Source organism: Nymphalis io, chromosome 9, assembly GCF_905147045.1.
Source record: "Nymphalis io chromosome 9, ilAglIoxx1.1, whole genome shotgun sequence".
NCBI classification, from domain to species: Eukaryota; Metazoa; Arthropoda; class Insecta; order Lepidoptera; family Nymphalidae; genus Nymphalis; species Nymphalis io.
This window is the reverse complement of record NC_065896.1, coordinates 3,965,100-3,971,702: the sequence shown is the minus strand read 5'-3', so window position 1 is coordinate 3,971,702 and position 6,603 is coordinate 3,965,100. Positions and strand designations below refer to the sequence as shown.

At 32.0% G+C, this 6,603-nt stretch overlaps 1 non-coding gene across 1 annotated transcript; it reads left to right on the top strand.

The window, feature by feature from the left end:
* The first annotated feature begins 1,384 nt into the window (after nt 1-1,384).
* Trnaf-gaa (transfer RNA phenylalanine (anticodon GAA)) lies at nt 1,385-1,457 on the top strand. Its single transcript has one exon. It is a non-coding gene; the product is annotated as a tRNA-Phe (tRNA).
* The last annotated feature ends 5,146 nt before the right edge of the window (nt 1,458-6,603 follow it).

Sequence of the window (6,603 nt, the reverse complement as noted above, 5' to 3'; positions counted from 1 at the left end):
TATAAAACTATTTGCATAATAATTACCACTTATGAACAATAATATTTAATTTACGAAACAATTGGAAATTTAAAATAATTAAGTAACACATCTAATTATTATTACAAAAGATAATTATACAATTATTATTATTACAAAAGATAACTACGTAAATTCCATTAATGACCTTTTTTAAATCAAATTTAAAATAGTCCCTCCCGATCCCCACCCGACGCAAAGCTGCCCATAATGCAGGAAGCATTTCCACGCTGAATAAAAAGAAAAAAGAGTTATGACGAGCCGGTTGGCGTGGTTGATGGATGCTTGCCTTTCACACCGAAGGTTGTGGGTTCTATTCCCATCCAGGACAGATATTTGTGTGCATGAACATATCTGTTTGTCCTGAGTCTGGGTGTAATTATCTTTATAAGTATGTATTTACAAAAGAAAAATAGTATATGTAGTATATCAGTTGTCTGGTTTCCATAGCACAAGCTCTGTACAAGCTTAATTTGGGATCAGTGAAAAATGTCATATGTTATTATTTTTGGAAAAAAGAGTTCTTGCCTAAAGAATATTCCGCCAAGGTTTTCTTAATGATAAATCTCCTCCCATTGATGTTTCTCCTATTGAGCCCTCTGGAATTAGTTGTACAGATAGCAAGAGGCTTGACGGATTGATGCTAGATCTCTGAAATTGGGGGCAAGCCCTTGTGACGCCACATCTGACACATTGACCCCGTGTCACGTCACCCCTGACAACGGCTTAAGTGACGAAAGTCGCGCTGGAAATTGTTAAATCAGATAAGCAGTAGATAAACAAATTATATATGTTATTTTTTTACAGACCCTTAGAATAATTATGAGAAATATCGAAAATAGCCCGTTTATCACTGTTACATGTATACTACAACATATATAAATATATATCAAAAGGATAAAGTCTATTTTGTTTCTGAAAACTAGACATTATGTATCCCTATACGATTTTATCAGCTACAATATAAGGCTTCGGTATAGGTGGCACGGTTGCAAAGTCACTGTGACAATGAAATTACTTGAAATTACGGCGAATATAAACTCACTTATTATACTTTTCATTGGTAGCACAAAACAGCGATAATGAGTTCGGTTAGAAGGGTGAGTGAGCCAGTATAATTATAGATATAAGGAACATATTAATATTTAATTATTATTAATGGTAGTGCATTAAGAGTGTATATGGTATGCTTAGGAATAGTTAATATATGGTGGTGTCCCTTACCAAGTGGCTCATTATTATCTGCTCTCCTTTTTGATGATATAGTTATATTTAAAAGCCAGAATTTTTTTTTTTATTATATTAAATCGTAGTTCATTTACAGGGTTTCTTTAATGGATTATTATATTGATAGAGTGTAACAACAGCCGGAATAGCTCAGTTGGGAGAGCGTTAGACTGAAGATCTAAAGGTCCCTGGTTCGATCCCGGGTTTCGGCAAAAATATCTTTTGCATAATAAACTATTTACATAAATTAATTATTAGAATCGTTTTTACACATTTTATTAATAGATTTTAAAATTCCATTTTGAATTTGAATCCCATAACATTGACATTGAAGTGGGCTTTCTAATTGTTATTTTCTTTAATATATGAATGCATATCGCAAAATCCTAAATTTAAATCCTGAGTAATAAAAAGTAATTAGAAGTATTTGTAACACAAAAATCTTACTTTCACTCTGAAATTAGGAAATAGGTAGTATCCCGATCCCTTAGAAAGACTAAATTGTCTAGTGGCCAGAACGCGTGAATCTTAACCAATGATCGTGGGTTCAAAACCAGGCAAGCACCACTGCATTTTCATATGCTTAATTTATGTTTATAATTCATCTCGTGCTTGACAGTGAAGTAAAACATCGTGAGGAAACTTACAGGTGTCTAATTTTACTGATATTCTGCCACATGTGAATTTCACCAAACCGCAATGAAGCAGTGTGGTTATAATTAGCTACAATCCTTCTTCCAAAAAAGGCGAGGAGGTCTTAGTCCAGCAGTGAGACATACAGGCTGTTACTACCTTAGAAAGCAAGTAAAGCTGTTGCGTTTATCGTGTCGAATAGCCTTCATATATAATTAAGTGAATAAAACATCTATACTTATATTATTAATAGGTAAAGTTTGTGGGTTTGTGAGGTTGTAAAGGGTAATCTCTAGATTTACTGAACCGATTTTGGAAATTCTTTTACCAATAGAAAGCCACATTATTTATGAGTGTCATAGGCTATATAATTACTCAAAAAATGAAAAGACTTTTTCGTGGGTAAATATATGATTGAGTTCTAGAGAAAAATTGTAGAGCTTGATAATGTCGACAGCGTATGTCTAACTTTCATATTTAAGTCACAAAAAGTAGTTTTTTTCCCTTGTACTGCATAGAATTTGGACGAATGGTTAAAGATAATACAACATAGTTATGGAACCGCGATCGCGTCGTAATCAATTGAATGATATTTCTATTCGACGGTTTTTTTTATACACATTACGGTAATATATTTAGAAATAAATTGCTTTATCACAAAGATAATTTTATTTAGAAAAAAATCGTTTTTTTAGTAAGTTTTTTTTTGCATAGCTTAAGAGATAATTTAAAATATCAAATATGCAAGACAATTTTATTAATGTTCGGCCAACGTGACTTTTGGCAGTCAGGTAATAAATCAAAGCACTCAGTACTAACCGAACCACACTCATAATTTGATCACAAGTAAAAATGTTTACCGCCAAACGAAGTGGGCACGGGTCAGCTAGTCATATAATAAACTTATGTTTGTACACAAGAACTGCTTCCATTGCATTTGATTAGCCCGCTAATCCGCCGATTAATAATATACTACTAATGTAATACTTTTAACGAAAATTAATAAATTCAATGTAAGTTAACTCTTGTCACTATAAACGCCTCTTAAATTATGCCCATTTGCCTTCTTGCTATTGAAAAACAACAGTTAAAAAAACGACAAATGTTGTTACGCAACTTCCGTTTCCTCTTATCTCCCTTTTTTAAGAAATTGTTTTTCCGCCCCATGTAATCTGTCACTGAATTTGTCGTGTTCGGGCCTCTAAAAAGTAAAAGAGAATATGAGAAAAGTATTTTTAAGAAAAACCTGTATATGTCAAAAAAAATGCTACTGCTTTACTTAAATGAGAGACAATTGTAAAACGTCGTATATTTAAATATTTAATTTGATTTTTTATTTAGATCGTCCGTGTGAACTTTGAAAATAGCATTTGGATACACTAAGATATATATTTATAATCATTCATATACAAACTCCCCATACTAGCCTATTATACTTCGTATTATACTTCGTATAATAGGCTAGCTTCGTATAATAGGCTATAATAGGCATCTCCCCATACTAGCCTATTATACTTCGTATAATAGGCTAGTATGGGGAGATGTTTAATTATTTAATATTCTATTTACAATGCACATTTTTGTAAAAGATCCGATTCTATCGATATCCACTTCAATATATTCATATTTTCTCAGTTTAACTCTCGATGTCACGAAATGTATTACTGTACTGTGACGAGCCGGTTGGCGTGGTTGATAGATACTTGCCCTTCGTGCCGAAAGTTGTGGGTTCGATTCCCACCCAGGACAGACATTTGTGTGCATGAACATGTCTGTTTGTCCTGAATCTGGGTTTTTGGGTTCTTGGGTAGTATACGTAGTATATCAGTTGTCTGGTTTCCATAGTACAAGCTCTGCTTAATTTCGGATCAGACGGCCGTGTGTCTCAACTCAGTAGTTACTCTTTCCCAACCATTAAGTTAAATATATAATTATTTAAAATTGAAATATAGAATATATGTCTTAACTGAACCTTACTAAATTTGTGATAATAATTCATTTTATACTTGGCGATGAGCTATAGTGCAAGCAAACTTGCACATGTCTAACCAAGCCGCAGCTCCAACACTTCACTTTCACAGGAGGAGGCCTGTTCCATTTTTTTTTGTCTCGACCTTAAGACTATCTTAAGATTAACTAAAAACTATTATTAATTATTTTGCGAACAATTTCCCATCGATCGGATTATTTATTTACTTACTAAGATCATCAGCAGATATTTAGACTTAACATAAAGACGGCCATAACAAGCATTATAAGGTACAATAATATACATTTATATTTTCTATATTACTTAAAACAAACAATAATTTTTATTATCTTAGCATGAGTTCAGAAAAAAAATAATTACTTACATCTTAATTGGTGGTTATAATATTCTAGTTATTCACATTGAAATAACTGATGTAAATTCTATGATTAAGACATACCTTATACAATTTTATATCTAAAGTTACATCATATGTTCAGTAATAAGAAACGAATCGTAGATAAAATGACAAGATAAAGAGACATTACTCTCACCAACCATGACGTGTGAGAAAAATTCGTTTGTTCTTCCAACAACTCAATACTGCGAAAGAAATTGGGAATTTGTCACGGTCTTACATCTTATTTTCAAAGTGGTATAAAAGATAAGGATAAAACCGACTTTCTTATACTGTTGACGGATAAACTTGTAATCTTACGTATAGGCTTTTTATTACAAACACGTAAAAATGTATAGAAGGTTGTACTCCAGTTTTCTGCTTCAATAAAAAATGTAATGATTGATTTTTCTTATACAATTATATTGATGATTTATTGTCGTGAGCAAGCCCGTCTGGGTAAATCCCGTCGTCCACCCACTCATCATTTATTTTAACAACCAAATAGCAATACTTAGTATGGTTGTGTTCGGTTTGAAGTGGGAGTCGGTCAATATAACTACAAGCACAAGGAACATAATATCTTAGTTTTCAGGCGATATAAGGAATGGCTAATTTTTCTGACAGCCTCAATGTCTATGGGTGGTGGTGCCACAAGCATCAGGCGGTTCTTTTACGCGTCAGCCTACCTATTTTATATAAAAAGGTAAGTTTTGTTTGTTTGTAAAAATACGCGGGGATTGTTGTATGATGTTTTAGAATATTAAAGATAAATAGATTGTTTGGCGAAAGTTTATTGGTTAAAAAATCTCTTAAGATACGATCCTTATTTTAGTAGAAGTTATTTATAGTCTTCCATAAGTATAAAAACAGTTGTATAATGCTGTCGTGTCAGATTTCCGTCCCATTGTGTTTTTGCACACATTTGTGCAATAGACTAATTGTTTCCTTAAAAGATAAAGATCACCAACTTTGCAGTTGTACTGATATTTTTGAAAGAACAGCTACTATTGATCTGACGTCATGATTTGTATTTATATATTATTAGTTAATAAAAATTAAATCAAATATCATACTTGTAAAGGCACTAATAAAATTCGATTTAAAGATAATATTTAGTGGTTCTTTCTTTACTGTGATTGGTGCAAGGTAAATTGATTTTTACTAAGAAAAATAAGCAAAAGCATTATTATTAAAAGCCTTATTATTAAAAGCCTTATGAAAACAATAGTGTTTTCATAAGGCTTTTAATAAATACAATACATCCATCTGCTTGTCAAAGTTGAGCTCAGTAACTTTAGAATAACTCTAAGTTTTACCTAGCGCCTCAACCTTCATGGATATTTAGACAAGGTAGCTATGAAGCCATTATAACTTGACTCTTAGTAAGGCAAAGAAGTAAAGTGATTAAGAGCAAGGTGTATCGTCTTTGATATAATATTAAGCCAACTCCAGCGCCCTAGAAGTTTAGATCTTTAAATAATGACAGTACTGGAACTAAAAACATTCTTATAAGCAGCTATGGTATAAATTTATGTAAAATAGACGGTGTGTAGAAGTTTAGTGTTCTGATAACCCATCAGAACACTAAACTTTATAATAGTCTGTAATTAACTGATAAGGAGTGATGCTTCTATAATATATTATGAAATTGAGCAAATGCAAGCGTTCATTTTAATAAGCAATTCTAAATGAAAATAATGGCAAATTTATAACTATGATATAATAATAAATGCTCTACCGCAAAATATTATTGTGCTTTCCTCTGCTGATTGGCGGATATCCATATCTATCTTTGTATTACTTGCTTGATAATGGCCACCACGTCTGCTGTTTGTCAGATTACGATATTTCATGGAGTAAGATTATGGCGTACGAATAAATAAATAACGCTTAAACAATAATATATCCAAGCAAGTTTATGTAAGGTAACGGGATCGAGCTATATAATAAAACGAATCCTACTTTTAAAGTAGACTTGTCAAAGTGCTATTTACTTCTTGCATTCAAATCGCAATCGCATATGACGTCATCGTAAGAGCTTTCGCTGGGATATTGTTCATCTCAAACAGACATGATACTGCACTTCGTTTCGTTCAAACGTTTTGCAAATATATGACGTTTATATGACAAATAGAGTTAATGCTATTGTTGATTTGCGTATATTTCGTTCATTACTATGAATAGGGATATAAAATTTAGCTTTTAAATTACAGGAATAAAATAATTATATATGAGAACTGCAATATGACGTGGGTCACATTTACTAAAATGAGCATATTATTTTATTAATTAATTATATAAATATACTGGAGTACAGTGATGAAGTTTTGACCAATTTTGACTAAAGTCATATTCA